Consider the following 27,856-nt stretch of genomic DNA (forward strand, 5'->3'; position numbering starts at 1 on the left):
TCTCTCTCTCTCTCTCTCTCTCTCTCTCTCTCTCTCTCTCTCTCTCTCTTTGTATTTTATTAGATATTTTCTTTATTTACATGTCAAAAATCCCCTATCCTCTCCTGCCTGCCCCTGCTCCCCAACACACCCACTCCTGCTTCTTGGCCCTGGCATTCCCCTATACTGGGGCATAGAACCTTCACAGGACCAAGGGACTCTCCTCCCTTTGATGACCCACTAGGCCATCCTCTGCTACATATGCAGCAAGAGCCACGAGTCCCTCCATGTGTTTTCTTTGATTGGTGGTTTAGTCCCAGGGAGCTCTGGAGGTACTGGTTAGTTCATATTGTTGTTCCTCCTATGGGGCTGCAAATCCCCTCAGCTCCTTGGGTACTTTCTCTAGCTCCTTCATCGGGGAAACTGTGCTCTGTCCAATGGATGACTGTGAGCATCCACTTCTGTATTTGCCAGGCACTGCCAGAGCCCCTCGGGAGACAGCTATATCAGAATCTTGACAGCAAGCTCTTGTTGGCATCTGCCATAGTGTCTGGGAGAAGACACAGCTCTCATGGAGCTAAAACCCAGGCTTTGGAGGTTACCACCATGGCAACTGAATACAGTCTCCTCACTCCATGCTAGGAGTGAGGGTTGCACTAGAAATGGAAAGAGCCTTCCATGTGGAAGAGACTCACTGAGACCTCCAGCAGCATAGAACTCACAACGAGTGTTTGAGAATGGCATGACTCCAGAATCTTGCCTCTGAGCATTTGTAGATATCATTGGCAACTGGGCCCTGCAGGGCCATAAGATGGTTCTCCTGCTCGTAAATGCATCCATAAAAATAGCCACGCCACTCACTTTAGTCATTCTACACAGCTCTCTAGGCTCTATACTGCTCATCCAAAACAAACAAACAAAAAATCCTTAAGACTTCTGACCTAAAGGTTGGAGAGATATCTCTATGGTTAAGAGGACTAGTTGCTCTCCCAGAGGACTTGAGTTCAGTTAGCTCTCATATAGTAGACCTCACAATTGCCTGAACTCAAGAGCCAAGATATCTGATGCCCTCTTCTGGCCTCCATTGACACTGCATGCATATGTACAGAAACACACACACACACACACACACACACACACACACACACTCGTACAAATATTTCCAGCATCCTGTCTTAGGCCGCTTATTCTGGTTCTCCTTAAAGTCACCAGCTCCTGCCATGGCACCTCTGATTCACCTCAGTCCACAGGACTTGTACACATGTTGTATCTAAAAGGCTCAGTGATGATGTGGCTGGATGCCACCATTCCCATTCTTCCTTTGCAGCTCCCAACTGCTCTACAGTTTCTCCCCATGTTGAGTTTGGCAGGATACCTTACTCTGTCTGAAGGGCCCTGGCCTGGAGCTTGTACGACCAGGTGACTTCTGATGTACAAGACAAACATTTTTATGGCAGTTATGGGGAGATTTAAATTCCAAGGTAACAGAGGGACTGACATTCATACAATCCTGGCAGTTTCATCAGTGGAAACTATGACAATATGACACTGTATTATCCTAGGCGTGGTGATATGATGACTGCCTAGCCCTCGGTGACTGTCTCATTTAAGTATCATCTGACTGAGAATAACAGGAACATATTCAAATCATATACAGAAGAATAAGAAGTGGATTTGCTACAAAGTTATAAGGGCATTTCACAAAGTACAGAAAACTCAGGCTACCCTAAAGAACAATGGACAGGAACCATGCTGGTGATGATCCATCTGAGCAAAGAGACACACGTAATTACCATCTCTCATTCTAAACCCCATGCTGCCAGGAGACTTGGATTGGCTGGTATGGTTTGAGGCCAGTGTCCATACCAGAGCTAGCCCATGTCAGAACTTTTAGGTTGCTTCGTATAAGTGTGGCTGCAGGAGACTTCTGTGGGCGACAGGGCTTCTCACGGGAACTGGAGCTGACAGCCCTAGAATAAACCTATTGGAATAACTGACTACATACAAGTCACATATTTACCATGCTTCTAGATCCATGAGCCTCAAGACAGACAGACAGACAGACAGACAGACAGACAGACAGACAGACAAGACAAGACAGAGAACTCCCCCAAGAACTGCTGATTTTAGAGAAAATAAAAAAATCAAAGAAGGCAGCTCTCTGCTTAGATAATAAAAGGAAGGGAGGGAGGGAACATGGGGAGGGGAAATGGAGAGAGGATAAACTCAAAGATATAATATTAGAAAGACAAAATGGCAAAATATTTAAAAATTATGTTTACTAAGCAGTAAAATACTGTCACAGAAACCGTTTCTAGAGAAATTTATGAAAAAAAGACTGTGAAACTAACACCCCAGGAATGATGGGAATATCCTGGGAAAACCTGACAAGCCAAAAAGATTTTGTGGCAGCGTTTAATCATATCTTCAAGGATCTAGAATGTGTATGCTATTGTAGACATTAAAAAAACATAAATTAGCCACTCCACGTTTATTTGGCTATCAGGTGACTGTATTCACGTTGATTATACAGATGGGGAACCTGAATAACCCTGAAGCTGAAATTCAGCAAAATTAGCAAAAGGATATACACATCTGGAGAGTTTAGGGGAGATGTGCTCTACTGAGCCAAGAAAACCTTCTTCCAAGAACATTTTGCTTTTAGGAAGCCTGATCAAACAATTAACTCACTGCAGTGGCCAGGAGAAGGGAGAGTACCACCAGCTAACAGCTTCTAAATTGGGCACTGATGGAAGTCAGTGGTCACAGCTATAAACAAAAGACTAAATTGGGAACGCAGGATAATGTTTCACATTATAGAGACACCTAGCTACCTGCCTGTCGTTACCTAAACCCAGAATGTAGAGCCTGGAAATGCCAGCAGCTCTTTAGTGCTGTTGTGGAAAGGATAGCGAATTCAAAGAGAGGGGAAGGAAGGGAAAGGGAGACAGAGATGAGAGACAGAGAGGCAGTGAGAGGGAAGGAGGGAGAGACAGAGAGAGGGAGAGAAAGAAGCAGAGAGACAGATATATATATGATATGAATTCCAGAAAGAGCCATGTTTGTCCATGACTTACAGAGGGTAGCATTGTCTGCTCAAAACTCCAAGGAAATGAACTAGTGAGGAGGAACACGCATGCGTGTGAGGTGTGTGTGTGTGTGTGTGTGTGTGGTGCGTGCGTGCGTGCGTGCGTGCGTGTGTGTGTGTGTGTGTGTGTGTGTGTGTGTGTGTGAGCACACACACTGGAACAATTGGAACATTGGGGGGACACAAGAATATAACACCTACAAAAACAGAAGTATTTTTCAAAAGGAGTTTGTGTGAAGAAAATGCTAAACTGTTACTAGAATGCGTAGACAGAGCCCCTGAATGGTGGCGGTACGATATGATACATCCCTGGATGTGGCTCACCTTCAAGGTCATCCCTTTTTATATCCGGTTAAAAGGAAACCTTTGAAGTTCATTCGGGGACCAGTTAGACAGTGAATATTTATTTGGACACAGAGATTTAGAATATTGCATTAAATACCGTGAAAGTATATTAATAATTAAAAAAACAATGACAATAGAAGAAAAACAACAAGTAAGAGGAAAATCCATAAATGTGTTTAGAATTAATATGTGATATGGTGTCATTTAAATTAGTAGGAGAAACTTATTTAGCTGGTAATGTTGGGATACTGTCTAGTCATTGGGAAAAGGATCCTTCCCTCAGTTATACCAAAAATCAGTCTTAAAGGGATTGCAGATTTACATGTTAAGATCAAAACCATTTTATATCAACAGAATGGTGGGAAGATGTAAGTTCAGTGCCCATGACAGGGTATACCAAGAAAAAAACCTAAGAAGGTAGGCCAGATAAAGAAGACCTGTATCATCTGTTTAAACACAGGACATCTTACATTTTTTTTATATATCTTACATCTTAAGTTTTTTAATTTTTTAATTTTTTTTAAACTGTAAAGAAAGCAGACAGTAAAATTAGCAGCAGGATCCTGAACACATGAAGTCAGGGATTAGCACCTTAATAAGTAAAGAGTTATTACATGCAAACAAGAAAGTCTCATAGTAGACATTAATAAGTGGATTCAAGTAGAAAACCAACAAATCAAAGGAGAAACAGTCAACTCATTCCTCAGAAGAATGCCCTGAGCCAATAGAAGAAACTTTCTACCTCCAAAGCCAGAGCTTCTAGGAATGTCCTGTGCTGAATGGTCCAACAGTCTTCTGGAAGGAGATTTGGCTAACTTGACTCAGTCATGCCAGAAGCTTCTTTCAGAAAAGAAGTTCAAGGATACAAAGTAAATGCAGTAGTAGTTGATACAGCTTTGCTGAACATAATGCTGATGGGAGAGATTGGCATGGAATACTATACAGCTATTTAAAAAGTAAGTGTGAATAGAGATAGAATATTATCCTCAGTACACAGTTACATGTAAAATGATTATGGAATAAAGCAACTATTTAGCTTGATTCTGTTTCTATTTAAAAACATTTTTTTAAAACAAAAATTGCATGGCCACCAAATTACAATCACAAATGGAAGCATAAATGTCCAGAAGGATATACAACACATGTTTAATAGTGCTTATCTCTCCATGCAGGGATCATACAAGATCCTTTTTCCTCTCTCTTTCCGTTTTTGATGTGTTTTTTTCTATGCATATTAACCAGAGACTGCTAAGTTGGGAAGTATTTTAAAGTCAGCAGTGATTAAGTTTTAGATCTGTTTCCAAGGCTGGCCCTATCCAGGACTGCTGTGAATCTCTGATGAGTTCATACACACTCATGCTCCGTCTTCCGCTTTCAGGCATCGATCCGTTTCCTCTTGGAGTTAATTTTGTTCCTGCAGCTCGCTCAGGTCCCAAGAGCTAAGGCACGTGCATAACTCCCAGTCCTCTGTGTCCCTCTCCAGATCTGTTCAGTGATTTCTCAAGTGTTTTTCCTAATTGAATATAACTCATAATTTCATTTTTAAAATACATGGAGCCATTAGTGTCAGTAATTAGACATTAACAAGTATGAAGATGGCCCATTAATGAAGCAGAAGCCTTATGGACCTCTGATGCTAGACTCTGTGGGGGAAAACTGCTTATAAATGCCATCCCTTGAGGATTTATGATGGACCTGTTTGTGAACATCGGAACAGCTGTGGGATCAACAATGACATTAGCGTCTTCCTAACAGGTGCAAAACCGGGGGCTGCACGTGGGATTTATGTTGTTGCACGAACAGCCCAGCCAAGCTGGAAAAGGAGGCCTCTGTAAAACTAAGCCTAGGACACAGAGCTGATTCTGGCTGATCCCCCCCTCAGCTGGCCTATCTTCCAGCGCATCTACGAGGAAACCCAACTGCTGTGATTTGAGATGTGGTGTCAGCATGGGGCTGCTGTGGATTCAAGTCCCCTTCCCTAAGTTGCAGCTTTGGGATCTTGGACAGGATTTTGTTGTTTTAGAAACAGAAAATGTGGTTATTGATTGTTGATCCAGGCTATCAACCAAGAAAGCCTCAGACTGACGGAAATAGGAGTTGGACAAATTTTTGCAAATTGCTTTGCCATGTAAGATTGAAGATCTTCAGCCACTTGTTTGTTACTTTAGATCAAGAGTTCAAAAGAAGCCCTGGAGTTGTCCTGTGGCTCACACCAGACTGAAATCAAAGACTCAGAGCCACACTCTTGCTGGAGACACACTCCTTGAGAAGACAGTATAAAAACAGCCATGCACACCGCTCGCTCACCTTAAAGGGGAATGCCGGACAGTCATAATCTGAAATGCTAGCACTGGCTTACAAAGCAGTATGATGGTGGACCTTCCTGAACTTGCAGGGAGGGAAAACAAAACAAGGATTGCTGGAAGCATGGGAAGTTTGCCTGTGCTTATGGAGAGCTCGTTCCAGCATAGAATGAACTTGAGCCATTTGCCCACTCCACACAACTACTGCCCTCCGAGGTGTTCTGGCCTGCTCGGGTATGAGTCATCAACATCACAGCACTTCACAGGCAGTATCAGGGCATCCACAAAGCCTGTAATGGTTAATATTGATTGTCAACCTGATAGGTTCTATGATCATCTAGGAGAGAGGCCTGTATGTAGGTAGATCATGTATGTGGATATGTAGATGTGTATTTCCCAACAAGATGGGAAAACACACATTCACTGAACTGGGATCCTGGACTGAATAAAAAGGAGAGAAAGTGAGCTGAGCACCAGCATCCACCCCTCTCTGCTCCTTGGCTATGGATGCAATGGGACCAGCTGCCTCCTGCTCCTGCCCTGCTGAGATGGACTTGACTCTCAAACTGTGAGAGAAGACAAACCCTCCCCTTGTTAAATTGCTTCTGTCTGATGTTTTGTTGCAGAATTAGACAAGTTAACACAAAGCCTCCTGGGAAAGCCCAGACACTAAGTTATGCCAGCAAGAGTCAGGTGCTCGGGGATGACCGTCAGAGCCTCCTAACTGATTCCTCCTCTGTTCTCGCCTCCCTTCTATCTTTCCCCAAATAGCATCACAAAGTATCCTGCAGCATCTGTAGAACAGATCACAAGGAGAAGACTAGATCCTGACCTCTCTGCTTCTTGTCACATTTGGCATAAGTGCTGAGTCTTTTCATTTTTGTTTTTGTACTTTGTTGTTGTTTTGTTTTGTTTTTTAAATTTCTCCTGCATCCCTCTCTCCTGACCCTCCAGCAATGGTGGCTTCGTTGTTACTGGGGGAGCACACTGGGGGATTGTGCGCCTGTCCAGACCACCACTATCTCCCCCACTCCTTGTAGGCTTTTACTCTAACATCTCCAGAGTGAAGCCTTCTTTGACACCATTCTCAATAGCTCAACCTCTTCCATCCCCCTCCTAGTTTCCGGTTTAGGACTTGAGCCCTCTAAGGTAGCTTATCTGTTAGACACATCCCAGGCCTATCTCCGCGCACCACAGAGTTTGGCTTTTTCAGGTTAGTCTAGTAAATGATCAGTAAATATTTGACAGATGTATGACTTGGGCACATACCCTTTTATTCGCAAGGGTCTGAGATATGGTGGCCAAAGTCCTAGAGAACTATGTAAGACTATATCAGTAGCAACAGCTAGAGGTTTGGCTTATAGGCTACCAATGTGTGTGTGTGTGTGTGTGTGTGTGTGTGTGTTCACTAATGTTGGCAGGAACATGGATGCATTTCCAGGGCCAAGGTAGTCCTAGCTTGGAGGTGTAAATGAACTGAAATTGCCCCATGGGGAAGTGACCGAGCATATAAACATCTACTTGGGTATCAGCTATAACAGCTACAGATGTCTCCTACTCTCCAGACTGCATATTATCGATGGAAATGAGATGTGTGTGCTGGTGTGCTCAAACAAGCCAGCAGCAGGGCAGACACTCTGAGATGAACGTTTTAGAAGCTGGCCTGTAGATCTTGCTGCACAGAAGGGGGCCAGCCCTGTGATCTGTCAGTAGGGCATCCAGATGGCAAGTAGCAGCCTGGAGATAAAGCCAGGAAGGAATTACTTAATAATCTACTCTTCACTTCTCGTATCGACCCAGAAGATGATGACTTCCGACTTGTTTCCAGGAGATAAGGTCCTTCCTAACTGTATCCTTTCATTGTCATTTGCCCTGTGCTTCATCCTGTGACAAACACAGTCGATCAGGCTCCTGGGCTGCTGTTACCCCCACAAGTTGTGTTTAGTTCAGATGGTATTTTGAGGAAAAAATATTGGCTGCATACTTAAAAATGAAAACATACCAAAAAATAACACTTCTGATTTATCTTGAAAAGTGGGAGATTTTGGCAAGAGGGGACCCTCATTCCTGTCTGTTAGCAGTTAGCTGGGAAACAGTGGGATTCTCCTGAAATGGAATGCATATCTTGGGGGACCTTCATCCACTCTGGCCAGCACACGTCAGCCCCTATTGCCTGTATGATCATGCAAATACTTGAGCTAAAAAAAACCTGGTTTGTAGTAGGAGGTGATGGCTACTCTGCTGAGAAGGAAGGGGCGCCCCTATGTCCCACAAGTTCCACCAACTGTGTCTTAAAGTCCCAAACATGAACCTATTCGACAGTCTGCTCTCTTAGCTGGCTCTATGGCTTAAACTACAGGGCTCATAACCTATGAAAGTCAAAATGGCAAAGAAGACTTTTATTATTTAATGTTTTGAGATCATTGCTCACTATGTAGCCCAGGATGGCCTGACACTCATTAGATAGCCCAGGTTAGCCTCAAATTTGTGATCCTCTTACCTCTGCCTTCTCAGTGTTGGGATTATGGATAGGTACCACCATTGTTGGCTGGAAAGGAGCTATTTATATAAAGCCTTCAAGAGCTGATTGTGCTTGTGACCTCAGCCCTTGGGAAGATGAGGCAGGGGAATTGTGACTTGCAGGCTAGCCTGGGATACACAGTGAAATGTTGTCTCAAGAAAAGAAAAAAAGAAGACAGAGGAAGGGATGGAGTAAGGAAGAAATAAAAGAAGGGGGGAGGCAGAGAGGAGCTTTTGGGCTAGCAGATCCTAGTGTTCCTTCAGAAAACACCACTCCTGTAACTTGAGTCTGTCAAGTCCGGAAGCAGAATCTATTCCATATGCCATGGGATGGAAACGTTGGAGGCTAACATAACCAGCAACCTCTAAAACAGCAAATTCAAAGCCTGGAACACAACAGACATTTAGTGGTGAGTGTCTTGGACCATTTTCTGTTGACCTCTACTATAAATCCATCAGGAAATTTTAGGGGACAGATAGCCCAGGCTGGAAGAGAGATGTGGTATATGAATGCTTTTGTCTTGGCACAGCTAATTTTGAGCATATAGTCACTCTCTTTGAGGCAAACGTCTTATTTGAAAATTTATTAGCGCTGTAAGAGGCCGCAGTTATCCAAGTTTTGTTGGATTGAGAGGCTATGTGCTCTAGTTGTCTCTGGTACAACAAACCACTGCGACACTTGGCTTAAAGAAGTCACCAGACATAGAACTAACTATTCTCTATGGTGCTGGCTTGGTTCTAGGTCACCTGGATGGTTCTTCCAGTCTGAGTCTGACTTAGCTGAACTCGGTGGAATTCATCTCTGCATCTGTGGCCATCTTGCAGGTGTCATATGTGAGGTGGCAGACATGTGGCCGCTTGGTCTAGAAATCATGATAGCCATCATGCCTCCACATGGTCAACCATTTTTCTGTAAGATGTTGGTCCTACTCAAGTGATAGCCAAAAGGTTCAGGGTCCACAAGAGGGCAAACATTGGTGCCCAACAGTTTCGAGTGTTTGCATGTGTTACATGTGTTATAATCTGTTGGTCAGAGCAAATCACACGGCCAAGTTTGAGTCAGTGTGAGAAGGCACCACCAGGAAGGTCAGAAGCAGAAGAGGGTTTCTTTGGATATTTTTGTAAGTGATAGACCCTATGGCAACCATAAGCTAAATTAAGAAACTTCCAGAACCCAGCAGTGAGTTGTCATCCTCCATAAACTGCTTGCAAATTTGGGAACTGGTAAGGAGTTCGCTCTTGAAAGACCCGAGCTCAGCTCTTCTCCAGACTATATACAGAGATTCTCACCTGAGTCCTCCAACCCTTGCTTCCCTGTGTGACCCGACTTGACCACAGCAGCTCAGGCAGCAGGCCCATATGGCTACAAGTCTGTGTCTCTGGAACACCAGACTCTGCCAGTGCCATATGCTGTCTGGGAAAAGTCATTGCTCACCGAGCCTTCACTGCTGAGAACCGGCAGAGACATCTGTGGGGGCTGGGACCTGTCATGGTCCAGACGAGTGCCAGGGCCTGTGGTACCTCCAGACCCATGGGAAGCTAAAACAGCTGAACTAATGGATGGCCTCCTGACTTTCCTGGCATCTCTCTTCTGGATCCTGGTTCTGTTACTTGTTCCAAAAGCAGCCAGGGTTCTGTGTCTTTCAACTTTTTAGAACTTAAACCCTAATACTTTGCAAGGGTGTGGGTAGATTGGAATCTGTCTGATCCTTCTCCACTTCAGGAATACACTAGGGGCTAAAACACCCTGTCTGGCAGGCCCTGCAGAGCTGGGTTACCCCAGTGGGATAAACTCTTAACTGCCACGAAGCATGGAATTTAAGGGTCATACTAAACTGTATGTAAGAGGTTGGGGATCAAGCCTGCAGCAGCAAGCCTGCGTGAGGCAGCCAGCAATCAGCACTCTCTTGAGCACTTACTGTATACCTAGAATCAAGTACTAAACCCTATGAGATCTGTATTACTATTGATATTATTGTTATCATCATCATCATCATTATAACTATTAATCACATGAATAATTATATTAATCATATTGTTATTAATTATTCTTTAAGGAGCCCATGGAAGTCTCTTGTGCTAGCTCACATAAAGGTAGATGGAGAGATAATGCTGACGGTCCATCGATGTGTCTCACTCCAGGGCTCACATCCTTTATTTCTATCTAACACCAAGTCACTAAAGATAGGGAGGCTGGTATAGCCATTAGAAGTACAAATACTTGGACTTTGACTGCAAATCCAATGCCAGTCCTGTCATTCTGCCTAGATGACCCCAAATCCAGGCTCTGCTCTCTGAGCAGCTATAACCAGTTTGAACGGCTGCCTTGTTGGATTCCTATGAATCCGCCATGTGTTTTGGTGCCTTACAGATCATCTCTAGAGATCTCTAGATGTCCTGCAGGAAGGACTGCTGATGTAATGAGCTCTCGTGTCTTTGAGACTACTACTATGAAGTTCCATCAGAAAGCAGTTGAGCCCCTTTGTGCACTGTGTTCTTGTCAGGTGTCCTGTGTCCTTGAAAGGGCAAAGACAGATGGCAGATGAGTCATGGATTTCAACACCCTTTGCAGGCTTGGCAGCCCTGTGGGGAAGCCACCCCAGGGACCTGACATTGTGAACACATGGCCCGAGTGATTTGGCCCCATTTTGCATGAGATTAACTGTGTCTGAGGTGCGCTGAGGGTCGGAGAGTGACTTGGAGCTAATGAGCTGAGTTCAGGGCAGCATTAATGTGGCTGCACACCCAGGAGGCACTGCCATCCATCAGTCTGTCGGCCCCTCTGGGGAACGCTGTGGTGTAAATTAATTTGAAAGTAGCAACCCCACCACTGAGTTCTCCCTTCAAGTCCATCTGTATCTGAATTCTTCCTCTGAAATCCTGGAGAGGATAAGGCAGTCCACCAGCCTCCTCTCTTCAAAGCATGGATGGGATTATCCAGACAAGGCTCAGGGGCCATTGGGCCACAAAGAAACCCATAACCGTCAACCAGGGACTGCCTGAACCATGATGATGAAGACTAGAAAGCTTCTAGTGGTCCACAAAGCTCTGTGAGGAATGGAGTCCAGCCTGTGGGAAGGTTAAGGACTCTCAGCTAAGGTAGGTATTAGAGAACAGTCAAATGACTTGAGAAACATTCACATTTGCTAAGTGCTCTATCTCGGTTTCTATGTTCTTCAATAGTGCTGTGGAAAAGATAATTTGCATTTGCAAAGTACGGATGGTATCCTTTGTTTTTGCCTCCCCAGCATCTATTCCCTCTTTGGTTGGTACCACCTCTTGGGTTTTGTTTTTCCACTGTGGAACAACTTCTGTGCTTTGTGGTCCCAGTTGAGGAATGTATCCGATTACGTTTCTTCCATGAAGGTGGATCTGTAGCCTGGGCTAACCAATCAGGAACCTTCTTGTCTGCTAGCCACTGTAATGTGTTCAGAGATGGCCTGGAACCCAAACCTAGTTAATCCTAAATTCCCTAACATTTGGAGTAGGAGTGCACTAGAAGTAAACTGCTTTTCCCTGAGATCTGAGGCTGTAAATATTGTGTAATAAAAGTGTGGATGGACATCTCTGCCAAACACACCAAGGAAGTAGTCTTAAATGTAAGGACAAGACACAGAGCACAGCAGAACCAGCCAGGGATGGTAGCACATGCCTACCATGACAGCACTGAGAAGGCCAGGGCACTATGTGGTCCTCTCACTCCTCTTTCTGTGTGGGGCTAGTATAGACCCCAGAGCCTAGTCCTTAGGAAGCAAGTGAAAGGCTTTCTCAGTGACAGGCTGATCATGCCCCCTTCGTGGCTGGTTCAGACACTGGTACTATTGGAAGAAGACACGGTAGAATCCATGTTAAAACAGCAAATGATCACAAGCTCAGAAGCAGTCTAGGCTACATAGAGAGTTCAAGGCCAGTCAGAGCAACTTAGAATTTATGTCAAAATAAAACAGAGCTGGCTTGGGGCGCAGCTCAGCATTTGTTGAGCATGTACAAGGCCCTGGGGGGACATACCAGGTACTATACAGAAGAGAAAATGAGGGTTGAGGGGAGAAGGAGAGAGGACCACGCACTGATAAAGACAGTGGGCACCAAGGACATCATTTGATTCGTGGCTCTAAAGGAACCTGAGACTAAATGAACCCTTGGACTTCCAGAGCATATGTGACAATCAACTCTATTGTTAGTTTCTGTCACTTGTGACCTCATAGCTAAACTCAACTGTAACCTTATTTCTAACAACTCCTAGTTCTGTGGTCTTGGGAAAATATCTAAATTCACTTTCTGAGAAACGTCCATAATACCAGCACATGTCTTGTGTGGCGGCTGAGAAGACCGACAAGGACACCTATAAATGTGCCTGACCACTGCTTGACTTGAACAGGCGCTCCATGACCCACCCATCCTCTTCCTTCCCTATGCTCCTCTATGGCTTCAGCAGACACTGAGAGAAGATAGAGTCGAATCCGTGTGAGCACAGCCAGCTCCAAAGGCTACCCTCAGGGCTTGCTGTTTGTACTTTCTCTCATTTTCTCTTTTCCCCTCTGTTCATTCACCAGCCACTCCATTCTCTAGAGAAGGCACCAAAATTCACATGTGGACGTTGCAGCTGCCATGCTGGACCTATAAGATTTAAAGGAAGCCAGCTGAAAGAAACCAAAGCCTGCAGGGTATCGGTGGGATTAGGAACAAATGGACGGAATAGATTGTGGACTGTGGGATGGTACGGAGGGCTATGTAATGTCTATAACAGAACCCTAGCTTTCTTGGCAAAATTGGACAGAAAGGATTCCAGTGGACTCAGGAAGCTGGAGAAAATACTTCATAGCATTAAAAACAAATGAACAGCATCAAATTTGTACTCTCCTGAAAAGATGTCTCATCCAGTAAAAATGTCTCCCATAAAAGCACGAGGACCTGAGTTCAGATCCCTCAGAATCCAGGTAAGAAGCTAGGTGTAGCAGCTCATGCCTGTGATGCCTGAAGTGCTGAGGAGGTGGGGGGATCCACACAACCTGCTGACAGCCAGGCTACCAAGTTGGCAAGCTGCAGGTTACGTAGTAGCCAGGGTTCCCTAAAGAGAAAGCACTGCTACAGTTCATATATATATGTTCTTTATTAGAGTGGCTTACAGGCTGCAGTCCAAGTCCTCCAGAAATGCCAAGGTTTGGGTCTGGGTGTTATTCAGTTCATGAGACTAGTTATCTCAGCAATCCAGATCTGGTCCTGGAGTCCCAGAAGTGTCCTAGAGAGCAACCAGCCTTCAGTCTATGTTAGAATCCCAAAGCAGTGGTCTCAAACACCAGCAAAGGAATGGCTGAAACAGAGCAGATGAACTTGCCAGCCATAGTGAAAACAAGTAGGCAAAAGACAGATGTCTCCTTCCCCCTGTCGTTTTCTATGTGCTGCCATCAGAAGGTGTGGCTCGGATTTAGGGTGACTCTTCTAGCCTCAAATGACCCACTCAGTGCAATCCTTCACAGACTTGTCCAGTTGCTTGGGTTTCATTTGATTTCAGGTTTAATCAAGTTGAAAACCAAGATTGGCTGTTATACTCGGTCTCGGTAGATGTTACAGAAGGTTAGGAAGAGAGCTAAAGGGCACATGTGATAGGAAAGAGAAAAGGAAGATGGGGGTTAGATTACATGGGCGATGGGGGGTGGGAGAGATGAGGGGGAGAAAGAGGATTACTCAACACACTGTTCAAAGTGTCATAACGCTGTTTAATACTGTGTATGCTAATTCAAAAATAAAGCTAAACATTTAATAAACAAGGCAGAGAAGTGATTGAAGAAAGCTGACAGCTACCTCAGGTCTCCACACAGACACAAGGAGAGGAAGTGGAGGAAGCTGGGGAGGGGAGGGAAGAGGGAGGAAGCTTACACTAACAGTGCTCCGCCCACTTGTTTGTAAACTCCTTAAGAGCAAGCTCTGGGCCCCCTGCTTGGTCTTCTGCCAGCATCTCCTGAGGTCTCGGACACTTTAATAGTAATTAATAAATATCAGCAAAAGGAGAATAAATAAATACAAGTGTGGTAGACACACAGGCTGCCCGCTGTCAGCCAGCAGGATGTAGCCACCCGGGCATGTTTCCCTAGAGCCGTATGTGTTTTGTAGCTCTTAGTGGCTTTTTTTTTTTTTTTTTTATGAGAACATTTTAAGACAGAAATTTCACATGGGAAAAAATCATTTTTTCTTATTTCATAATTAAAAAGTAACATATGCAGGGGTTTCCAAAGAGATCCTTTGGGGTCTATGAGGGAGGTGAACTTAGTTGCTCTGGGATCTTCAGACCACGGCAATATTCCAGATATCCAGATGCTCCATTTGGGGAAAAGCCAGATCTCCTTATGGTAACAACGTTAGACTCCAGCTCCAAAGCACGCTGACCAGTCCCACTTCTGTCGGTCACAGGACAGAAGGTGACAGCTGAGGGACTCAGAGTCTCACCAGCTGAGCTGTACCAGCGACTGGCATCCCGCAACAGCCTGGAAGTCCAACGCCCCTTAAAAGAAGGTTAGAGGAGTCGGAGAGGCCTAGGAAACTGAAGAGAGTTCGTGAAGGGCAGAAGTTGAAGGATGGGAGCTGATTTGCCATGACAGGCCCTAGCTAAAGTGGAAGGCCTGTGCTATGTGGGATGGATTGGAAGTTTGCAATTCACAGACAGCACCATCTAAACAAATGGATTCACAGACAGCACCATCTAAACAAATGGCATATGGCTAGAGAGGCACTATAGTGTGTACGTGTACGTGTGCGTGTGCGTGTGCGTGTGCGTGTGCGTGTGGACCAGGGCAGCAGGCAGTAAGATGGCTCAGCAGGTAAAGATGCTTGCCACCAAGTCTGACAACCTGAGCTGCGTTCCATGTGGTGGAAGGAGAGACCTGATTCCTGCAGGTTGTCCTCTGATATCTAAACGAGTGCCTTGTCATGTAGGAACCCAACCCGTGCACCCCTCCCCCCCACAATCAATCAATCAATCAATGGATAGATAAATAAATAAACAAACAAACAATGACTCTTTAAAGAACAATACCACCAATGCCAGCCGAGATGAGTTCAGACTTTTGTTTGGGTTTTGGTTGTTTGCCTGTTTGGTTGAACTGTATCCTTATCCTTATTTCCTTCTACTGGGGTTGGTAATTAACTACAGCCCTCCTCATTTCCTGGCTCTAAATTCTAAATTAAGGAAAAATACAGATGCAGGGAGAAATTAAAACGAGACTTCTATTTGTATTTGTGGTCATACTAGACTGAACTGGGATCTTGAACATAAGCCAACAGTAACATTGGGTCCTGCTTTTGCGGAAAGTTGGGGCACCCCCCCCCCCAGCTAGTCACAGGGGAACATCAGACGATGGGAAAGCTGGGGCACCCACATAGCCAGTCACAGGGGACATCAGGCTGTCTTTTACATCTATTGAAAGAATGTCAGAGGGTAACTTCCTGACCTGCTCTAGAAACCAGGGCAGATCCTTCCAAAGGGTCCAGGGTTTACCTGTGATGGTCAAGTAACAGAGACCAGGGGAAGGGGAAAGAAAATAGAGGATCAATCAAGAAGCATAGACACCCTTGATCTAAATTCCACAACGTTAGCTCTGACATCATGCTTATTGTATATCGGGGAGCACTCTATAGGCTTCATATCACCATTTTATAGACAAGAGACCCAAGGAACAGAGGCTTCATCAGCTTGCCTAACTAAGAGCATACTGGTAAGAGGATGAACAGATCCTCAAGTCTAGATTCCCTTGCCTCCAGATGGGAGAGAAGGGCCAGCAATGCTTCAACCTCAATAGTGTTCAGAGCGTGTGCGGATGCTCACACAGATCCTTACATCCTGCTGTCCAGGACTGTGTGGTTGAAGGATCATCACACTGTGAATCTCCCTGGGTCCTGGCGATCATTCTGGGGTGTCATATTCCAATGCAGGTGCTACAGAAACAGGCTCCTGGGTTTGTATCTATACTTGGCCATTTTTAAGTTGCATAACCCTGGGTACCTTCCTTATCAGTTTTTCCATCTGCAAAAGGGAGGAAAGTATATTTACCATCATTTTTATCCCCTATGAAACTTGACAGGTTCTGATCCAATGTAGATGCCTATCTCATCATCTGCCCCAAACCATTGCATTTTTCACTCTTGAAATATACACCTCAGATATCACAAACTCCTGTACAGAGCAAAGGCTTCCATAAGGATGGAAAGAAGAAGAAGGCTTCCCCTCCTACACCCTCTCCAACCTCCAATACCTGAGGACAGCCCAGCCACTAATTGAAGCCATAGTCTTTGGAGATGAGGTTGAAAGGAGTCAACTCTCTTCCCCAGATACTTTCATGAGGATCTTGCACGTGCCACTGAGTTGAAGTCAAGCACATTTTGACCTTGTTAACTGTCATCCTTGGCTGCCCGAAGTCTATAGTACGCAGATTTCAATCGACCTGACTAGCTCAAACTCTGAGAGTGAACATATCAGGAATCAATACTTGGGGCTAGAGAGATGTTCAGTTGGTGAAGTGCTTGCTGCCCAGGAATGAGGTCCTGAGTTTGGATCCCCAGCACCAACATTAGAAACAAGAGTGACATCACATGTCTGTTATCCCAGCACTGGGGAGATGGAGACAGAGGAAGACATCACATACCCATTATCCTAGCACTGGGAAGATGGAGACAGAGGGATCCCTGGGGCTCGCTGGCCATTCAAGCCAGTCAGGGAACTTTGAGTTTAGTCTTAGAAAAATAAGGTGAATAGTAGTTGTGGAAGACATCCCATGTTAATTGCTGGCCTCCATACATGTGTACATGAGTCCACACACATACATACATACATACATACATGCATACATACATACATACATACAGAAATCGATCTTTCATGTCTGGTGCATGACTGTATCCCCAGCAGTTGCTTACTTGGGAGGAAGAAGCAGAAAAACTGTAAGTTCAGGGTCAGCTTGGCTACATCACAAGAGAAACATATGCTAGAGAGAAAGGCAGAGGGAGAGGGAGGGGATGAAAAGTGAGGTGGGGGAGAGGGAGAAGGAGGGGAGGGGGAGAGGGAGAAGGAGGGAGGGAAGGAAGGAGGATGGGAGGGAGAGAAAACAGCCTTCTTTTACCAGCGCCTTGCAGGGGGCACTCCCTCCCATCCCAAGATGGATGGCTGAATGTGCATTGCTTTCAAGGGGTACAGTAACACTTGTATTTTCCTCTAAGCAAAGTGGTCCTGTGGGCTCGTTTGCTTCTCCCTCAAACTCCTCTCCAGACAGCCACGAAGTCTGCTTTATAGCTCCAGTTAGCTGTACAATTAAACTCAAAGCAACCCATTTATGAATATGAGACGCCAAGTTTCCTTGCAAAACATAGCAAAGTAACAGATGCTTCCCGCAGTAAACAAATTGATATACAGCTTTGTGTTTCTCTTCTTGGTACTCTCAGCAGAAAGCTTTCCAGGAAGCACAACTTAGGGACAAGGTGCTGTAAGGTGACTGTGCGTCTAGATCTCTCCACTGCACATGGAGTCTGGATGACCTACTTCTGAAGCCCCATCTTCTCACAGACTCCAGCGAAGGAATCCTCATATGAAGCGTAGGACTCCTGCCAGCCTTGTGCAGAACAGACACATGTGTCACTTCGGGGCAAGCCCAGGCACAGGGGAGATCATCTGGCAAACTCCATGGACACTTGGTTTGGTCTTCACTTTTTCTTGGCTGCAAAGAAGACAATTCACACAACTTTAAATGGAGTGCCCATGGTGGATGTTTTTCGTTTATCTTTTGCAGAGCAGAGGGGAAAAACTCAGGGCCTGGCACATACTAGACAACCACACAAGCACTGAGCCACATTACACCACACAAAAGTCAGCCTCTGCTTTGTAGACTAAAGGACCTTCAGAGGGACACATGTGACCCACTCACACTGCAGCATGGATCTCTTTAGAATAATCAGCTTTCTGTCCATAGCCTTGGCTGATTTCTAAGAATACCTTCCAAATAAGTGATTGCACAAAAATCTTGTCTCAGAGTCTGCTTCTTGAAGGAGGGGGTAAATCTAGACTCCAAGCTGATTCCTGGGCTTCTGTCTCTCAATCGGAGCTGATGTTCAGATCTGAACCCTTAAACCCATTTCTCTCCCTAGGGCTGCCAATGATCTCATCAGCATAGGGCTAATTGTTGAGAGCCTTCAGCTTGCCTGCAGCATCAGATATCACTGACATTTTTGGTGTGGACTGGCAAATACACTCTCCTTTCTATTTCAGTGTTAAGATACATACTTATCCAAGTAACACCGGCTCCATGAACACAGCCTGCACTCTCCGGAGTCAAGTTATGTGCTTGCTGTCCTCACACCTTAAATACATCTCCATTTTTAGCATTTCCTCTTCCTTTGTAGCCATTTTCCTTCTCTGTTAGACTGCAGGTTCTTTGATTAAAGCTTTAAAAAAAAAAAATGGTTTCAGCACCAAGGGCAGTGTACAGCACACACCATCAAGAGAAGCAGTTGACAACATTGTACAATAGCCACCGTGTCATGAAAATCAATACCAACCCAGCCTCCTCTATGTTCTGGCTACACAAGGATATGGCTTGCTGAAAAGACAAAAGCAAAAATGTGGATGTATGCAGACCCAAATCTTTGTATAAATTCTTGGAATTAAACAAAGGAGCGAGCCCCGAGAACAACAGAACCTTCTGGCTCAAGAATTTTGGTGATAAATGTACAATCAAAAATCCAACTTGGTTGCCATGACAATAAGTAGAGATGGAGGCAGTGCAGGGTATCATTCCATCATCCATGTGCAGGGCACTGTGCTGACACTGCCTATGTATTTTATTTCAACCCTGCAAAAGCTTGAAGAGTCTATTTTCCTTCCTTCATCTCATACACATAGGAACTGAGACTCAGAGAGGTTGAGAGTTACTAGTACCCTAATCTTCAAGTGATGGTGACTGGATTACAGCTCAGGTCTGTTTTCCATATGCTTAAAAAGTGCAGTGGGTGGGGGAGGTGCATTAGAAGATATGAAGGGATTTGAAAAATATCCTCATGAAGACCATGAGAGAAGGGGTTGCAGAAAAATATATGTAGCTGAGATCAGTCTGTTATGGATAGTGTTGTCTCATGTGTGTACGCATGTATTTGTGTGTATGTATTTGTGTGTGAGTATGTGTGCATGTATGCATGCATGTATGTGTGCATGTGTATATATGTATATATGTGCATGTGTGTGTAAATGTGTGTATGTAAGTATGTATGTGCATGTATGTGAATGTATGTGTACATGTGTGCATGTGTATGTATGTATTTGTGTATGTGTATATGTATGTATGTATGTAGGTAGGTGTATATGTGTGTATGTATGTATGTTTGTATGTGCATCTGACTTTTTTGTTTTGGTTTGTTTTTTTACCACAATTAGGAGGTTACAAGAAACTTGGGGTTTGGGGAGACCCCTATTAGTTTCTGGGAGACAATTGATTTTTAAGGAAAAATGCAATACTTAAAGCTGGTGGAAGGCTTTGGCAGTTAGTAAACACCTTCGTTCATTCCAAGACCCTTGATCCAATGAGGAAGATCCTAGCGTTTTTGCACACCTTGCTCAACTAGAAGAGAAGCTAATGTCCCTCCTTTGACATTGTATCTAATCAGAAATTACTTTCCATACAAGGTCACAGGGTTAAGATCTACTTACACTTCTATAGCAGCCTTGGGAAAACGTGGGCCTCTGTGACTCCATCTACAGTAACTGCACCAGGTGTGTGGGTACTAAAGAAAATCTCTTCCTAGAAGAGAATTCATTTTTGTGTCTATGAAACACATTGAAATGTTTTTATCTTAATAGAGCCATACTTTTAAACAGTTATTTTTACATTTCTGTTCTAGAACATCTAATAAACCAGTTATTTATATGTTTAATGAAAAGGACAGTATAGAAATCCTTTGACTTTTTAAAAGTTAAAGTGTTTCTTAAATCTCAGTACATGGCCAGGGAGATGGCTCAGGGAGTAAAGTATGTCTTCGGACAAGCATGAGGACCTGAGTTTAGATCCAGATCCCCAGGTGGAGCCTGGGAGTGGTGGCACATGATCCTAATGCCAGCCAGGCTGGACACACCTGGTCCTCGCTGACCAGACAACCTTGCTGAAATGGAGCACCCCAGACACACAAGAGGCTTGGAGAAGAAGTAACTGAGGAAGACAACCTGATGTCAACCTGTGACCTTCACATTTACACCTGCATGAACAAGAGCATCTGTGAATGCATGTGCATGAACACACACACACACATACATGTACACATACACACATAATACGTGCACACATACACGCACACATGAACATACATACACACATTCACACACACGCACATACATACATACACACATACACATGCACACATACACACATGGACACATGCATGCACACACACATACATGTATACACACATGCACATACAATATGCACATTCACACACACATGCACATACATGTATACACACATACACATGCCCACATACACACATGCACATACATGCATACACTCATACACACATGCACACATACATGCACACACACATACAAATACATATGTACACACACATACATACACATATGAGACAACCCCATCCTTAACAGACAGATATCAGCTACATAAATCTTTCTGTAACCCCTTCAGAGGAAAAATTTCAAATCCCTTCAGATCTTCTAATACAAATGCACAAGTATCTTTGGTTTGGTATCAAGTATTTTGGTTTGGTACAAATGCACAAGTATCTTTGTCTTAGCAGTGGTAGACGTAAAATTGTTTCTGTCTGTCTGTCTCTGTCTCTACACACACCCACACCCACCCACCCCACCCCACCCCACACACACGGGCAGGGCAAGTAAGTGTTCTATGACTGAGCTATAACACTGTCCCTTTTTTTTTCTTGACTTTGTGACTGTCTCACTAAGTTGCCAAGCTTGTCTTGAGTTCACTCTATAGCTCAGGCAGGTCTTGAACTTGGGGCCCTCCTGCCTCTCCATAGCCTTACAACTGATTGCAGGTGAACATCACCTGTCTCTGCCTGTCACCATGGTTGGTAGGACCCTGCAGTCCTGATGCACTACACCTCCTACCTTTCCCCTCGTAACTCTCAACCTCCTTATATCAGCTGTTAACTCATCAGTTATTGCAACAATTCCATTTAATAGATGGAGAAACTGAGGCTTGCTGAGGTTAAATGACTTACATCCGAGTACTCAGTCGGGATATGAACAAGCAGGATTGGATGCAATGTCAGACAGATCTCTGAATCTGTAGAAGACATGTGTAGTATGCTGTATACTGTGCCTTCCTGATTTAAAGAGCCATCAAACTGACCTACTGTATCAGAAATGCCTGCCAAGAGGGCTGAAAGTTACCTTTAACTGTCCAATTCCCTGGCACTTGGTGTCTTGCCAGAGGCATTGTTATGTAGTAGAAATCACCTGTGTTTAACACGAAATGGCCTGTTTAGTTTAGTTAATCCACATAGATGTGGCTGATGAGGAAACTGGCCAATTAGTTGTACAATTAAAAAAAAAAAAAAACAACAACAACAACAAAAAAAAAAAACAACCAAGCAGCTGTGCCATGTGAAATGCAGTTTACTTCCCAAGCCCAGAGGAGCATGGGCTGCCCCTCGCTGTGTACACACTGGTGTCTTGGCTGATCATTCAGCTGTGTGTTTTGCAGCGCAGGTGTCCTGGCTCTGTTCCAGGGTGGATAATTGCATTCTGCCTAGGTTCGCCCTCCAGTCCCAGGCAGGTACAAGGTTACCGGTAGTAACTACAGCTAATGGGAGCCCACTAAGCAGGGAGTCAGAGGAGGAAATTTTCACACACCGCTCCCAATCCTTTCCACAGCTCGGTTTTATTTGATTCTTTATAATAGGGAAACTGAGGCTTGGAGGTGAAGTGGCTTGCCAGTGGCTACTCAGTGTTAAGAAGCAAGACAGAGACTGAAACTTTCAATTCCTACTTTCATTTGGGGGAAAGGGGGTACTTGAAAAAAACGTACAAAAAAAAAATGTAATTTCTATTGCAAAAATGAAATTACGAAGTTTTGATTTTAAGTTAAATTGAATTTTAATCCAACTAGTTTAAATTTAACATAAAATTAAAATTGTAAGGAATTTAACTTATGTTTCTTTGTATCTAATAAACTTGAGTACCGTGCCGATCTTGGATCTTCGAGGAGTTACGTTTCCTAATGAGAAACGAGTTTCCTTCCAGCCCCGAACCTCCAGTTTCCCCTCCCAGAGGCCTCACCCTAATCCCTCCTTGCACCTCATCCTATACATTTTAGACACGTGCGCCTCATCCTATACATTTTAGACACGTGCGCCTCATCCTATACATTTTAGACATGTGCGCCCCATCCTATACATTTTAGACACGTGCGCCTTCTCCTATACATTTTAGACATGTGCGCCCCATCCTATACATTTTAGACACGTGCGCCCCATCCTATACATTTTAGACACGTGCGCCCCATCCTATACATTTTAGACACGTGCGCCNGTGCGCCCCATCCTATACATTTTAGACACGTGCGCCCCATCCTATACATTTTAGACACGTGCGCCCCATCCTATACATTTTAGACACGTGCGCCTTATTTTCTCTTTGAAGTTGCTGTTATAACTTGTTTGGCAGAAGTGGACTGTAGCTCTGTTTTTATTTAGAATGTTGTAAGTGCGTTGGGAGTGAAGAAGTGGAGAATTTCCTAAGAGTATCAGACAAGGAGCAGCAGCATGCTCTACAGTGATTGGGGGGGTGGGGGAGATGTGAGACAGACTCCATGACCACGGAGTAAACTGGGTTCATCATTTGGGAATCCAAAGACACCTGCGGTTACATATAAAATATTTTCTACATCATTTTTTAAATCTAATAAACACCCACCTTTCCTATCTGAAACATCTTCTAAAATGCAGCTTGTAATCGTAGCAGAACACTTTACTGAAACAATCATACCGGGACTGAACGCCTTTAGGTTATCTTTATTATTTTTACCACTTGCATATGCTAAGTGGCCTTGAACACCTTTCCACAGCTGTCTCAGTATTTTGACAGGATGCATGCCAGTGATTGTCTTCTATAACATTTGAGCATATTTTCAGCCCTAATAGTTATATAGAGCACACATTTCTGAGTAAAATGAATAATTTTTGACATGTTATCTTGGGGCTGGAGAGAGGGCTCAGGAGTTAAGAGCCTCTGCTCTTCCAGAGGTCCTGAGTTTAATTCCCAGTAACCATATGGTGACTCAGGACTCTCTGTCATGGGATCCAATGCTCTCTTCTAGTGTGTCTGAAGACAGCTACAGTGTATTCATATACATAAAATAAATAAATAAATCTTTTTTAAAAACATTACTTTATTTGGATTTATTTTTTATCACTTGGCTAGCTACTGAATTTGAATGTTTTGCCAAAGATGATATTGTCTTTGAATAATTATATATTTCCTTCGGTTTTCTATTGGTGTGTTTTTTCTTAATACTTATGTGTAGGGGTAAAATCCTGAGTGTGAATCTATGTGTTAGGTGCGCACAGTGCCTGAGGAAGCCAGGAGAGAATGTGGGAGTCCCTGGGACTGGAGTTGTAGTGAGTTGTGTGGGAGCTGGAAACCAAACTGAGGTCTTACACAAGAGCAGCCAATGCTCTTACCAGCTGAGCCATCTTTCCGACCTTGGAGGTGTTTCTCTTAATGACTTACAAAGATGCTATGTGCTGGCGTATTAGCTGTGTGCCTGCCTTATATGAAGTGGAGCATATCTTTTTTACTTACTTCCTCTTTATGTTTTTGTCACTGCTATTATTGTTGTTTTCTGCTGTAATACTTTGGAAATTTGGGGGTCAGAACAAAAGTTCCCCTTTCTGCTTTTATCTCATGTAGTCTGGTTATAAGTCTTCCCCTGTCTGCTAAATTTTATAAATCTAGTAAACACCTGCCCATGGATAGGCATGTCCATTGGATTGTTGATTGTTTATGCTGGTGTGTGTGTGTGTGTGTGTGTGTGTGTGTGATTTGTTGAGGAGAGGCTGCACTCTACATGTGGAGGTCAGAGGGTAGCTTGTGGGAGTAAGTCTTCTCCTTCCACTGTGTGTAGGTCCTGGAAATTAAACTCAGGTCATCAGGCTTGGCAGCAAACACCTCTACCCAGTGGTCCATTTCAATGGACCCATGGTTTTCTTCTTAACACTGAATTAGTTTGGTCATTTTGACTTAATACTGAGATGAACAGTGAATAAAGAAATCTAAGCCCACCAACACACAAATGATTAGCTGGTGTTTACCAAAATACCCAGACACTGAGAATTTTTCAAGTAATTGGAAACACTACCCCTGGGACAAGGAATGTAGCTCAGTGGTAGAGTACTTGCCTAGTGTGCACAAGACCCTGGTTGTTGATTCCCAACACTGAAAAAAAAAGGGAAAGAATTGTGTGTGTGTGTGTGTGAGAGAGAGAGAGAGAGAGAGAGAGAGAGAGAGAGAGAGAGAGAGAGAGAGAGAGAGAGAGAGAGAGAGAGAGAGAGAGAGAAAACAGTAAGGATGGAGGTGAGGAAAATATCGAGAAGAAAGAAGAAAAGAAAGGGTTATTGAAACAAAGTTTTAGGTTGTTTCTGACCTGATTTTATTCATTCTCCATCTCTCTGCTCCCAAGCCACAGTCACACTGTTTTAATTACGACAGCTTTCATACATGCATTCATATGGGATGTGGCAAGTCTCTGCCTCGATCACTCTTACTCCTAATAAAATGAACTGGCGCTTTTCATTAATTTATTAATCCAATAGAAACTTTATAATTATTTTGTCAAATTCAATTTTTAAGTCCTTTTGGGATTTGGGTTGGAATTACATTTGACTTATAGATTCATTTGAGAAGAATTGATGTCTCTCACTAACATTACGAGTTCCCATCTCTCCATTTATTAAAGTTTTAATTGAGTTGTCCATAAATTATAGAGCAATGTTAAATATTAATTGTGTTAGTGGGCATCTTTGTCTTGCCTAGCCTTAATGAGGCTCCCAGCCTGGAGGTGCCCAGACAGAGGCAGCTGAACGGAAGTGCTGGGATTTCTGTGCCTGCTTCCACTTTTCAGTACCTTAGGCGGGTTCTTTTTTTTTTTTTTGCACCTAATTTCCTAAGTGAAAAATAAGGTCATAAAGTTAATAGAGACACATACCTGGTGCTACTGAGAGATTCAGATGAAATAGCTCGTGTGAGGTGGACGCAGCGCCATGCCTGCCGTGAGCCTCACGTAGCTGATCTAATATCTCTGCTCCCTTCCTGCCGGCTGCCTATGCTTTAAGATGGCCGCTCTGTTTTGAGTTGGTGGTGGTGGTTGTTGAAGATGCAGCTTTCTGCCTTCTTAAGCTTACTTTTTCTCAATTAGTAACGGATGTTGCATTTACTAAGTACTAATCTATGGAGATGTTAACTTTCTTGTGACCTATTTCTGCACTGAGTAATAACGCTGTGTTCAATGGAATTAAACTGAACTCAATGCAACTCGCCGGCTCTTATAATATGCTTTGGGGGATTGGATTTGATGGCCTGTTTGTTTCGAGGGGGTCCTCCCCTGTGGCCCCAAGTAGATCTACATGCCTGCTGCCAGCATCAGAACCCCAGCCCACTCTTCTCTGTGCCCGATGTCATGGAGTCTGGCAGTCCTGTCCTCATCTATAGAGATGAGCTCCCCTTTGTCTGTTCAGACAGGTGGTCTCTGCGGCCTTGACCCCCAACTTCTGGGAGAGTGTGTCAGACCCCATTCCTGTGCCAATTGCCCCCCTCTCCCCCAGCTCTTCCTTGCCTCTGGTACTCACCATTCTACTCTCGTCCTATAAGACCTGCTAGTTTTTAGCTTCACGTGTAAATGAGAACACATGGTATCTGTTAGAAGAATAGTTTTGACAGTGAAAGCTAAAAGCATTACTTATTGGCCTCTGTACAGTTTAACCCCAATTACTGTCCTTTTATGCACAACTTCTGTAGACTCTAGCTCTGCCACCCGGTCTCTTGGGCAGCTGTTTCCTTTTCGGGTGCTCTTTGGAGGGTGGGATGTGATGTTTTTCAAGCTGTTGAGTGCCTTTCAGTGCTTTTGTTTTGTTCTCATGAGCAAACTGACAAAATAAGAAACATTAGGAGTCATTCTTCCTCTACAAACTTCTACAGATGATAATCTGTTTTTGTTTAGATGCTGTTGTTTTGCCTGGAATTTGATGCAGGTAAGATGTTCTTATCCAGCTCCACTTTGTAGAAATGCTTCTTTTACATATGCTGGATGCCTGTAATCCTTGCAAAAACACTTCCTTTCTACCTGTCATTTAAGACATTTGAACTGATGTGTTTCTATAGGATAGATACTGGGTGGGTGAATGGTTGAATGTGTGGATGCATAAATCTGTGGGTTGGTGGTTCATTTCATTAGGAATAAGTAGCCTTCAGTCTACCCATGTAGCCATCTTACCTCCTTGGAAATGTCTGCTTAATGATTTTTTTCATTAATTCACCTATCCATTCGCAGCCCCCACTCCACTTCCAGCCCTTCCCCCAGAGAATTTGAAGCCTCCCTCCTGGATCTTGCGTGACATTCTAGCCAGTTTATCTTACGCCTCTCTTTCAATTCTACCTACACACCATGCATTGCTGCAACTACTCTCTCTTGCACTAACATCTCTCAAGTCAGTCCTTTTGTGGATCATGACACTAGAATTAAAATATCAGGTTCAAGTTTGTTCTGATTTTACTTTCTGCATCAGCAGCACTTCTCTTGGTGGCTGTCGATTTGGGTGTTTGTGTACTTTTATGTCTTACCTCATCCCAACCCCAACTTCGAATGTGTGTGTCCAGGAGCATGTCATGTCCATAGCATGATACATGTGTGTCAGTGAGGACAACCTCAGATATCAGTCCTCACCTTCCAACATCATTAGAGACAGGGTCTTATATTCACCACTGTGTGTGCTAAGTTAGCTGGTTCCGGGCATTCTGGTTATGATCCATCTTGTCCCTACCTCCATCTCACCATAGAGCTGGGACTACAGACACATACCACCACATGTGGCTTTCATGTGGGTTCTTAGATGCATGCAAAACAAGCACTTTACCCACTGGACCATCTCCCCAGCTTGCCCTGCATTTTCATATCCTCTTATCTTCTTCATAGATGTCTGCCTGTAAGCGTGTGCTCTTTGCCTGACTTCCCAGCCCCTTCAGGGTTTCTCTGGGAACTTCATTAACTCATTACATGTTTCTTCCTTTTTCTTTTTAACAAGTTGTAATGAAATATTTTCTTTTGCCCTTTAGCACCCCTGCCAAGCCTGTAGCTTCACCAGGGTGAGTCTTGTGTCTATTTTATTTATAGCCATGACCTCAGAACTGACTGGCAGACAGTAAAGGTACTCAGTAAGTGACTATTTTATGAATATTATGATATATCCTCATTACGATGTTCTGGCAAGTTCCTAGAATATGCAAAAATAAACAATGCAAAAAAGTGTGCCTCATCTCTGATCAATTTAGTGCTACAGATAATACATAAACTTTCTCTCTCTCTCTCTCTCTCTCTCTCTCTCTCTCTCTCTCTCTCTCTCTCTC

General features: G+C 43.9%; 1 protein-coding gene across 3 annotated transcripts in view; it reads left to right on the forward strand.

Annotated features, from left to right (window-relative positions):
• Hs3st2 (heparan sulfate-glucosamine 3-sulfotransferase 2) overlaps positions 1-27,856 on the forward strand; it is a 104,436-nt gene that overhangs the window by 58,808 nt on the left and 17,772 nt on the right. Inside the window, exon 1 of one of the 3 annotated variants that reach the window (XM_029532908.1) lies at positions 27,566-27,595. The exons of the other annotated variants lie outside the window; for them this stretch is intronic. The gene's annotated coding sequence lies outside the window, so the exon portion shown is untranslated. Of the gene's footprint in view, positions 1-27,565; positions 27,596-27,856 lie in introns of those variants that run through there. 3 annotated transcript variants of the gene reach the window in all.

This window comes from Mus pahari, chromosome 1, assembly GCF_900095145.1.
Source record: "Mus pahari chromosome 1, PAHARI_EIJ_v1.1, whole genome shotgun sequence".
Classification (NCBI taxonomy): Eukaryota; Metazoa; Chordata; class Mammalia; order Rodentia; family Muridae; genus Mus; species Mus pahari.